The sequence below is a fragment of the Salvia splendens genome, chromosome 2 (assembly GCF_004379255.2).
Source record: "Salvia splendens isolate huo1 chromosome 2, SspV2, whole genome shotgun sequence".
Classification (NCBI taxonomy): Eukaryota; Viridiplantae; Streptophyta; class Magnoliopsida; order Lamiales; family Lamiaceae; genus Salvia; species Salvia splendens.
Window position 1 is genome coordinate 10,424,330 of NC_056033.1, and position 12,027 is coordinate 10,436,356.

Genomic DNA, 12,027 nt, shown 5'->3' on the forward strand with positions numbered 1-12,027 from the left:
CACGAACGGCGCATGATGCTCATGCGTCTTAGAATGCGTCTCTAACATGAAAGACGCATAATCGTCATGCGTCTCATTAAAAGGAGACGCATGAGGGTTATGCGTCTCTCCCAAACCCGGAACAAAAAAAAAGGTTAATACACTCAAGGAATGATAACTCTATTCTAGAACAAAAAAGAAAAAACCCACATGTGAGTAAAGATAAATGTGAAAGGGTTAATTATAAGGTGCATCACAGATTTTCGAAAAAAAAAACCATTTATAGGCTTAAAATTGAATGTTTTATCATGTAACCGAAGCTTTTAACTACGTTCAATTTAAAACCTGAACTTTGATTTATTTGGCCTGAACTTTCAACTTCCTTTTTTTCATGTTATACAATCAAATTTGGCTTGTAAATGTAAAAATGCTGAAAATTCATGCTATAAATAAAAACTAATTTAAGTTTCTCCTTCTCAAGACTCAAATACAAAAAATGGAATTGCAACAAATATACTCCACATCACTACTAGAAAAATTGCTTCTCACTACACTTTTTTTATCACACTTTATAAAAAGTGCCAGCATAGATGTACTATCTACACACTAGCTTTTCACTGCACTTTATAATATATTGTTACTGCACTTCAACATAAAAAGTGCCATTATAGATGTACTATCTACACACTACCTCTTACTACAGGTACCCGGTGCTGCACTTCATCAAGTGCCATTATAGATGAAGTGTCAGCACAGTAATTTTCTAGTGACAAAGCCAATTTTCTAGTAGTGCATGTGGATCAATCCTGATTAGCGAGAACAATTGATTTCTAGGATTGTATAACCAAATGAAATCATAGTACTATTTACTTGAAACAAAGAAAGCCTTAGCATAACAGGGTGTCCAAAACTGATTCACAAATGGATTTGGTTTGCAGTAAGCAGTTCAGCAAATAAGAAATATAAGTGTATGACAGTTGAGTATTTGATGCAAGAAATCTCCTGACTAATATAAAGAAGAGACCTTTATTGTAAAAAAACACTACCTGATCCTGTTATATGTACATATACATAAGAAAAGCCAAAAGAACTGTACAAGAAATCATCTTCCCCTACCCGCCACACGCCTTCCCTCCATCCGCACAGAAAGAGGGAAAAGCTCGCCTAAACTAATAGAACACGCCATCCTTTGCAACACTCGAAATGCCATAGCCCGATTATTTATTGGTCAATGCAATTATAGAAAGAAGCTCACCAGCCCATCAGCGTCCTCCTAACCTTGTCGACAATCTGATTCCTAACCTTCGTGCTTGACAACTGAAAATTGCAATTTTCATCTAGAAGGAATCTATATACCTCCCAATTTCCGCCTATCGAGTCAGAGAAGGTTCTTGTTGATATCATATTAACACAAATACATCTAATGTTTATAGAATCATTTAACTATCTATTCATACATCATCTTGGAGTATAACATTGTTACCATCCATCTTAGACAAAGTAATAACACAACGTCCAGTAATAATAGCACTTACCAAAAACACGCAAATTCCAAGACTCTTTAGGGCAGAAGTGACATCATAGAAAACTCTTGGCCTTCCCCTTCCAGATAGTTCAGTTGGATTTGTGATGAGAACACGCAGCGGGTGAAGCATTTCCAACTTTAACCGAGAGCAGACTGGGCAAGTTGATAAACTGGGCAGTTTGGCAGAGAAATAAAAGCAGTAGCTAGAAAATTACAACACTTAGCGAAAATATGACCATTCGAAAATAAAAACAGAACAACTACATGCATGAACATTCCTAAGATTAGAAAGCAAAAGAGACTAAGCTAAAAGGCTAAGGAAAAATAAACTAAGTGTTAACTCCTAAAGAAAGCTAGAAACTGGGAAAGTGACCCTTAAAAGTGGCTAAACTTATTAACTCCTAAAAGCTTATCTAAATCACATGCAAGTAGAGGTTGAGTGTAGAGATTAACTAAGCTAAAATGGCTTTCTAAAGTGAAAAGCTAAGTGATGGATAAGGTGTACATCTTGTCTCCTAACTCCTATTACCCAAAAGTGTAAAAACCATTGGATAAAAGCCTACAACTAATGGTTCTTTCACTTGACTTCTAAAAGCTGATTTTAACTACTAATCCTACACTAAAGGCACGAAAATAAGAGTCAATAAAAGACTAAATGGCTGCTACACAACTAACCAAGCAAGAGAAACACCAAATCATCAATTAAACTACATAAACATGCATTGAAAACATCAAATTAAAAGCTGAAAGTTAAAGACTCATTGAAGAAGATAAAGAAAGCTTCATAACACATAAACATGGTGAAAGAAAATGCTTAAGAAACTGATTTTAAAAGCTTGAAAGAAGTTTAAACTACACAAGAACATAACCAACACTAGAACTAAACAACAAGCTAAACCGAAATTCAAACAAGAGCTAAACTTAAAGCACATTAAACACAAACACTTAGAGAAATTACTACTTGAAATGAACTTTTAAAACAAGAACAACAATAACTAAGAGTAAGATTGATGCAAAAGAACTCCAAAAGTTAAGAACAAGCTACTAGAGAAAATAAACACTACAACTAAATTACTACTACTTCAACCCATGGTGAACAAAGATCTTGCCAGCCTTGAAGTTGAAATCTCTCTTCTTAAGGAAGAGAGGAATGTTTCCTCGAGAGAGAATAAACTAAAACTAAACTAAAGCTAAGTGATAAAGTGACTACTGACTCTTGGGGGAGAGAATAGTTAAGTATTTTGTTACATTCTTTCCAATAAAAGATATTTCCTTTCTTTTTTACTTTCCAAGGGAAGAAATGGGCGTGTGTAGCAAGTGGGATACATCCTTGATAAGTATGTGGAAGTGGCTTTAGTCATTTTCCCGTCAGGTTCAAACTGGCCAGTCCAACAGCTTGGGCAGTTTGAGTCTTCTTTGCCTTCTTCCTTCACTTTCTTCCATTATTTGTCATTTTGCCCTATTTCTTGCATGTTTTCCTCTTTGTGCCTTCATTAAGCAGCTTCCTAACTTAATGATCCATTCCCTGCCAAAATAGCATCTTCTCATGCAAATATTCAACTAACAAGTGCGAAAAGTGACCAATTCCGAGTGACGAAAACTAGCCTATCAAACCTCCTCACACTTGGATCATACTTGTCCCAAGTATGTGGTTGGACTTTTCACTCAATGCTAGTTTAAGTCACTCCCCTCTACTTTCTAAACACACAACACTAAAACAAAACATAACACAAAGACATTTATAAGACAACACACAACGACTCAAGAAACACATGAAAGACATACCAAGCAAATTGTATGAAAAGCGTAATGATACCCCCAAGAACCAAGCTCAAAACAGATTTTTAAAACATAATTTTTTAAAACATAATTTTCTTAATCGAACAATGTGATTCCAACTGTCAGTCTCATCAAGATAGTTAAGCACATATCACAAGCAAAAGATTCACTCTCTGGCCCTCTCAAAATGTAAGGACAATTCTCTCAATAATAATGATGAAAATGCAATCAAGGAGATATCACTTTATCACATGTAGCCGAAGAGGGTCTTGCACGGGATGTAATGGGGCTTGGGACCATTTAAATATTGTCGGTTAGATCCTAGGGGTCCTAAGCTAGTGAGTGTAGTACAACAAAAAACTTGTGCTTATTCTCCAAAGGGATACTTAGAAACTCCAAACACAATCACCCATGATCAAACCAACACTAGAGAAGCACTTCATTTTCTTCTTTGTCTTCTTTTTTCTTCTTCGATCTACATCTACCTTCCACACATTCCTTGCCATTTTCTCTTTCTTTTGCTTTCTTCCTCTTTTTCCTTCTTTTTCTGTTTTCTGTTTCTTTTTTTCTTTTGTTGTTTCTTTTTCTTCTCTTCTCTTCTTTTTTCGTTTTCTTCTTTTTTTGGGTCGCACTGTTTCTTTTTCTTTTTCTTGGTGGGAGGCGGAAGATTTTTTGGAAGTTCACAAATGCAACCTCTTTTCTAAAAGGGGGTCATCATGTAGGAGTAACTAAGAACATTTATTTTGCACAAGAGGGAAACCATTTTCTAACTTGAAAAGAAATATAGGCTCAAGGTTTCAAAATGGCAACTAGGGGTAGCTCTTTTCGGTTGATGTAATCACAAAGAATAAGGCTCAATTTGGCTTTTCCTAGTGCCCTCTATCTATGCCATAGTGACCAAGCGATATCAACTATCATGCAATGCAATGTCATTCCACGCTCGAAAACATGTAGAAAGTGTTCTACTTTGAGGCTTTGAACCTTACCATTTATGGGCTTTTATGCAAGTGGTAGTGCTTCACATTTCCATCACACTTAACTTCATTCAATCAAAACCACAAGTTCTTGAATAGATTTTTCAAAACAAAGCAAGTCATGTTTTTTTTTTGCTACGATTCAATAGGGGGATCATTACCAAATCATGCATCAAGGCTTGGAAAAAAGATAAAACACAACTCTTTACTAAAACGACACAACACCACACGACCGAACAACAAAACAAACCCCCTCCACATACTTAGACCTTGCTTGCCCTCAAGCAAGTTTGGTTAAAATGTTGGAAAAGGAAACACATCACATGAAACTTAGAAAACTAAGAATAATACACAAGAATCCCGCCTCCTCACACTTGGTCATTGCTTGCTCGAGAGCAAGTAGACCAAGTGTTTAGAGAGAGATTACTAACAATACGAAATACAATTACAAAGGCCGGCAAGGACACAAAACATGCAAAACAAGGCCGACAAGGCCACAACACCAAAACAAGGTCGGCAAGACCATAATTACAAAAACTGCAAAGTAAACATATACATCACACACAGAACACATATATACAACAAATAAAAGAGAGGGTTGGATAGAAATCACCTCCCCCGCCATTTGCGGGGGGTACGGGCTGTTGCGGCAGGTGGTGGCGGAGCTGGTGCGGCTGCCTCCTTGGGTTTCGATCCCAGCCTCATGTGCTGGCTTGGCGGCTCCTTCGGCTTCGGCTACATTACCCACTATGGCATCCAAACTGCGCTGTTCAACAAACTGGGCAGGATACATGTGTTTTTCCAAAAATTCATCATCAAATCTTGCTTTCCAATCCTTCCAAGTAGACGCATTCAACTTCCCTTTAGGGTCCCTATAGAGTTTAGAACCCTTCTCTGAACTCATGTAAACCACACAAACATCGGGGCTTATACACATGATGTCGCCGGCCGAAGTCCAACCGATCACCTCCTTATGCCTCTTCAAAACCTTGGTTGGCTCTTTTTCTTGACTATTGTGTAAGCTACTATTGATCATGCGAACGGTCTCATTTTCTTCCAAATATTTGAGCTTCGAAGGAAATGCATTTGACTCCAATTTAGGTGGATGGATCTCAAATGGTCGCAACTCTTCTCTTGCCCTCGTGTTGGGCAGCTCATTCTGACTGGGTAGTTCAATAGAATCGGGCAGTTTACATCTCTCAGGCGGGTTTGTGTGATTCATCTTCTTGCACCAAGTCATTATTTCAGCCTCTATCTCCTCATCGCTAAGCTCTTGAGTGTTGAACAACTTGCATTCATTAAGTTCTTCGAGCTCAACTTGTTCTTCAATGGAGGGCAATAGATACATATCTTGCAAAAACTCGGCTTCAAGAAAGTCGGGACCTTTCAACTCTTTGATCAAATTCTCACCTTGGACATTTTCCAAATCACTATTGATGCTAACGGGGAGAGTGACATTTTCCCCAAAGCAGACATGCTTAAGGTTGGTGAGCGGCAGCTTCAACTCCAATTTAGGTGACCGAACTTCTAACGGTACCAATTTCTCCTCTGCCCTCAGACTGGGCAGTTCGCCTGGATTGGGCAGCTTCCTGGCAGACTTTATATACTCCAATTTGTTGCACCCCTTCATGATGGCCGCTTCTAGTCTCAAATGCATGGGTGTAGGCTCATCGGGTCGAATGATGATATTCTCTTCAATCTCCTCATTGATATCATCTTCATCTTCAAACCAAGCAATCACCTGACTTGGGCAGTGTGTTGGACTGGGCAATCTGAGCCCCTGATCCAATGATTCACCCGGTCCGTTGTTTGAGTTATTGTTGAATGAAGCTTTCAACTCTTTCCCGGACCTAATGGTGATCTGATCAAGATTCTCCTCTCTTGGTGGTTGCGCTTGAGCCGGAATTCCTCCACCATTCCCACGCATATCATTGATGGATGTCGCCAATTGTGCCATTTGGCATGCAAGATGATCAAGACTAATCATTTGCTCATATTGTTCGTCTTGCATCTCATGCACCACATTGTAATTGGATTGCAAATTGTTTTGCATGAGTTGCTGGGATGCGATTAGTTTCTCCATCATTTCTTCTAAGCACTTGGTCGGCATTGGCGGATGATTTGATTGGTGTTGGACGAATTCTTGTGGCTGAAAACACAGAGGGAATTTCTCTTGATCGGGAGGCCAATAAACATGATTTTCGTCTGACCCTTGGAAAGCTTGGTGGTGTACTTGTGGTGGTGGACCTTGATATTGTTGGTTCGGATTGGTCCATTCAAAATAGGAGTAATCATCCCATCCATGATCGTAAGGATCTGTGAAATAATCCATGTTGCCCTTTAATGGCTCACCATTCTCATCATTGTCTCTTGAATTGATTTCCTCCAAACCTTCTGACTCTTCAAACTGGCCATTCTGTGGAACTGGACAATTCGAAGAACTACCCTGTTTATCTTCTCAAACCACCTTCCTCACGCAGTCTCTTCGTCGTCTTCACAATTTCAATATCGAACAGAAAATTTGGGGAAGAGGACCTTCTTGAAACTAAAAAATAAAACAAGAAAAAGAGAAAAAACAACAACAACAAAAACAAGTCAAAAACTATATACACTAAGTGTAGAAAAAACATAACAAGACAACAACACCGTTCCCCGGCAACGGCGCCATTTGAGAGGAACGGGATTTCGCACGCGTGTCGTAGGCGCGTGTCCCTTCCTATTCAACAATACTTATACGTTCCCACTTCCCAAAATACTATTAAGTCGGATGTCGATCCCACGAGGAACGGTCGTATCCGTTATGTATTTCAACACTTAAGAGTTGTTTTGGCGATGCCGCCACGCTCTAAATTGGGGGTGGGAACTAAACTACGAAATGCAAATAAAACTTAAGCTAAGATTGGGAACTAAAAGTGAAAATAACATGCAAATAAAAGAAAGTATTTAAACTGGAACGCAGACTGGGCAAGTTGATAAACTGGGCAGTTTGGCAGAGAAATAAAAGCAGTAGCTAGAAAATTACAACACTTAGCGAAAATATGACCATTCGAAAATAAAAACAGAGCAACTACATGCATGAACATTCCTAAGATTAGAAAGCAAAAGAGACTAAGCTAAAAGGCTAAGGAAAAATAAACTAAGTGTTAACTCCTAAAGAAAGCTAGAAACTAGGAAAGTGACCCTTAAAAGTGGCTAAACTTATTAACTCCTAAAAGCTTATCTAAATCACATGCAAGTAGAGGTTGAGTGTAGAGATTAACTAAGCTAAAATGGCTTTCTAAAGTGAAAAGCTAAGTGATGGATAAGGTGTACATCTTGTCTCCTAACTCCTATTACCCAAAAGTGTAAAACCATTGGATAAAAGCCTACAACTAATGGTTCTTTCACTTGACTTCTAAAAGCTGATTTTAACTACTAATCCTACACTAAAGGCACGAAAATAAGAGTCAATAAAAGACTAAATGGCTGCTACACAACTAATCAAGCAAGAGATACACCAAATCATCAATTAAACTACATAAACATGCATTGAAAACATCAAATTAAAAGCTGAAAGTTAAAGACTCATTGAAGAAGATAAAGAAAGCTTCATAACACATAAACATGGTGAAAGAAAATGCTTAAGAAACTGATTTTAAAAGCTTGAAAGAAGTTTAAACTACACAAGAACATAACCAACACTAGAACTAAACAACAAGCTAAACCGAAATTCAAACAAGAGCTAAACTTAAAGCACATTAAACACAAACACTTAGAGAAATTACTACTTGAAATGAACTTTTAAAACAAGAACAACAACAATAACTAAGAGTGAGATTGATGCAAAAGAACTCCAAAAGTTAAGAACAAGCTACTAGAGAAAATAAACACTACAACTAAATTACTACTACTTCAACCCATGGTGAACAAAGATCTTGCCAGCCTTGAAGTTGAAATCTCTCTTCTTAAGGAAGAGAGGAATGTTTCCTCGAGAGAGAATAAACTAAAACTAAACTAAAGCTAAGTGATAAAGTGACTAGTGACTCTTGGGGGAGAGAATAGTTAAGTATTTTGTTACATTCTTTCCAATAAAAGATATTTCCTTTCTTTTTTACTTTCCAAGGGAAGAAATGGGCGTGTGTAGCAAGTGGGATACATCCTTGATAAGTATGTGGAAGTGGCTTTAGTCATTTTCCCGTCAGGTTCAAACTGGCCAGTCCAACAGCTTGGGCAGTTTGAGTCTTCTTTGCCTTCTTCCTTCACTTTCTTCCATTATTTGTCATTTTGCCCTATTTCTTGCATGTTTTCCTCTTTGTGCCTTCATTAAGCAGCTTCCGAACTTAATGATCCATTCCGTGCCAAAATAGCATCTTCTCATGCAAATATTCAACTAATAAGTGCGAAAAGTGACCAAATCCGAGTGATGAAAACTAGCCTATCACCCAACATCACACATTTTAGGGCCCTTGGTTGCAATTTCCCTTGCTTTATGTGAGAATAAGCTCTGCATCCAAAAGGTCTTAGCATATTATAGTTTTCATGATGCTCATACCATCTGAAATCTGGAGTTTCATGGTTGGTTGCAGCGGTAGGACATTTATACATCAATATGGCAGCTGTAGATACAGCTTCACCCCAGAATTTGTGAGGCATTCCAGAAGATATAAGCATGCACCTAACTATCTCTAGAATAGTCCTATTTACTCTCTCAGCTACACCATTTTGTTGAGGATTGTTGGGAAAGGTCCTGTGTCTCTTAATTCCCTTCATCTTGCAGAATTCATCAAATTGGTGTGACAGGAACTCCAGCCCATTGTCAGTACTTAAGCACTTCAAGCAAGATCCCTTTTCAACCTCAACCTCAACCTCACTGCACCAGTCTCTGAACTTAACAAATGCTTCTGACTTCTCTTTCATTACATATATCCAAATCTTTCTTGAGCAATCATCTACAATTGGCAAGAAATATCTGCATCCACCAACTGATGTGGTTTGAGCTGGCCCCAAATATCGTTGTGTGCATAATCAAGCACAGATTGTGAAGTGTGCTTACCAGTGGGGTATGCAAGCTTCTTACTCTTGCCCAGTATACATACCTCACACTCTTTTGAGACCATCTTGGTGTCTGATTCTATAACTCCACCCTTGATGAGACGATTTACACCATCAGAGGACACATGCCCCAGCCTTAGATGCCACAAGTCTCCCTCTAATTTCTTGAAAACATTGATCTGTTTAGTAATCACTTCAGCTTGTAGATAGTAAAGGCTATTGAATCTCTTAGCTACCATGATTATTTCGGATCCCTTTAGCACCTTCATCACACCCCCTGATGAATTAAAAGTGTATCCTCTTGCTTCAAGAGCTCCAAGAGACACAAGATTTCTCTTAATGTCTGGAATATACCTGACTTCAGTAAGTAATTTTGCAGATCCATCCATCATTTTTAGCTTCACATTTCTCATTCCCTTAACCTTGCATATTTGATTGTTCCCAAGAAGTACTGAACCAGATGAGAGGTCCATATCTTGGAACCATTTAAGCCTCGGGCACATGTGGAAACTGCATGCACTGTCCATAATCCATTGATCACTTATACCTATATCTGTTATAGTCAAAGCATGTGCAATCTCTAACTCTTGTGTTATATCTGTTGTATTAACACCTTTTGCTTCCTCCTGATTCTTTTTCTTCCAAGAGTAGCAGTTCTTTTTGAGATGTCCAAGCTTCTTGCAATAGTAACAGGATCTTGACTCCTTCTCATCTTTCTTGTCACTCTTGCCTTTCTTATTCCATTTCTTCTTGGATCCCTTCTCCTCAGCAAATTTAGTAACCATAGCCTCACCAGCCTGATCCACTGGTTTGGATGTAGATCCCTTTTGGAACTCTTTAGCCTTCAATGTTGTGAGAACTTCCTCATATGTGAGTTAGGAATCCCTTCCATACAAGATAGCATCCTTAAGTTGATCAAAGCTTCTTGGAAGGGCATTTAATAGCATGATGGCTTTATCCTCATCCCTTAATTCTCCATCCACAGATTCCAGATCATCAACGGCCTTCACAAATTCATCAAGTTGATCCATGATTGCTTTTCCCTCTTGAAACTTGATTGAGTGGAGCCTCTGCTTCAGAAATAATCTGTTAGCTAGAGACTTTGTCATGTAGATAGACACTAGCTTGCTCCAGACCTCAGATGGAGTCTCTTCCTTGCATACCTCCCTCAAGACTCGGTCTCCCAGGCTCAGCATTATTGCACTATGGGCTCTATCCATCATATCAAGCTTCACCTCTTTGTCATCAAGATTGGCATCCTTCTCCGGCTTCTTGTACTTCATCGCCTCCCAGAGCCCTTGCTGAATGAGCATGGCTTTCATCTTCATCTTCCACAGTCCGAAATCATTCTTGCCAGTTAATTTTTTGAAGTCGAACCTCGCTGCAGCCATCGTCGTCGTCTACCCGTTCCCACAGACGGCGCCAATTTGTAATTTGAACTTGAGTGCTTCGATCTCAGACGAAACAACCAAAACAATAATAGACGAACAATGAACACAACGTTTACGTGGTTCGGTCCAATTGATCTACATCCACGGGAGAACTCTAGATCTTTGTATTGATGAATGGAATGGAGAATACAAGTACAATATCAACAAATGATTCTACACATCTAACACAGCTTCTAACCACAATTCCACTGCTAAAACTCAGTAGCAATATGAAACTAACCGAAGGTACGATCGCAGAGCTTGCCCACTTCTCAATCGACACAACCTGGCCGAACTTCCTCTGATTCTTCTTGATCAAAGATAGTTTTAGAGCTCTTCTCTCACTCGATCTCTCTTAATGTGTGTAACAGCTTCTTGTTGAATCTTGATTACCCTCGCATTATGCATGAATGAGTATATATACATTAACATCTCAGCATAATCCCATGCGATCAACCTCACGTACACCCTCATGCATAACCGTTTTAACTAACTCCGCATGCTTGATGTTGTGAGACGTATTTAGCTAACAGGAAGTATTAAGAGATGAAGTTTTGAAGCAATAAAGGAAAGAAGATGTGAAATTGACCTCCTCTAGCTAGTGATAAAGAGGTCGAATTCGAGAATAGCATGGCAAATGTCACAAGCTCAAACCAGTCTTGTCGGGACAGTTAACCGTGATTATGTACGGATCACCGAGTTTCTTCCCTTCCTCGATGGATACAGCGTCATCACTGGACGTCTCAGTCTCGCATCGCCCCATCAAACAGGTTTCTCTCTGTTGAACGGAGTCATGCGAGAGAGAGAGTATTGCGACTTATTTCAAACAGGAATCTGTATGCTTCTGGAGTTTTCTTTTATCACTTTATATATAAACATCATCTATGTGTTCCTCATAAAATTAATACTAGTAAAATAATATGGAATGGACCCTTTTCATAATTATTCATTGCCCTTACGCAACTTTTTTTTATCATTTTTATTGAAAAACAAACCCCAAAGACCACAGCCCATCACTTTTTTTATACATTATAATAATTTAATCAAAATATAAAATTCATTAAATTTTAAAATGATCTAATTAAAATCTTAAAATTAAATATTTTACTAGTATATAATAAAATTCTAAGCAATGTTTAAAAATTACTTTAGACAAACTCAAATCTTTCTAAAATCTTGCAATCATTTTTTAGTGTATCGGTGGGACGTGTATAATGCCTTTTACAACACATTATTAATATATTATCACCATTCTGAAAAAAAAAACACCATCTCCGTCCCTGAAAATTTGTAATCTGTTTTCTTTTTT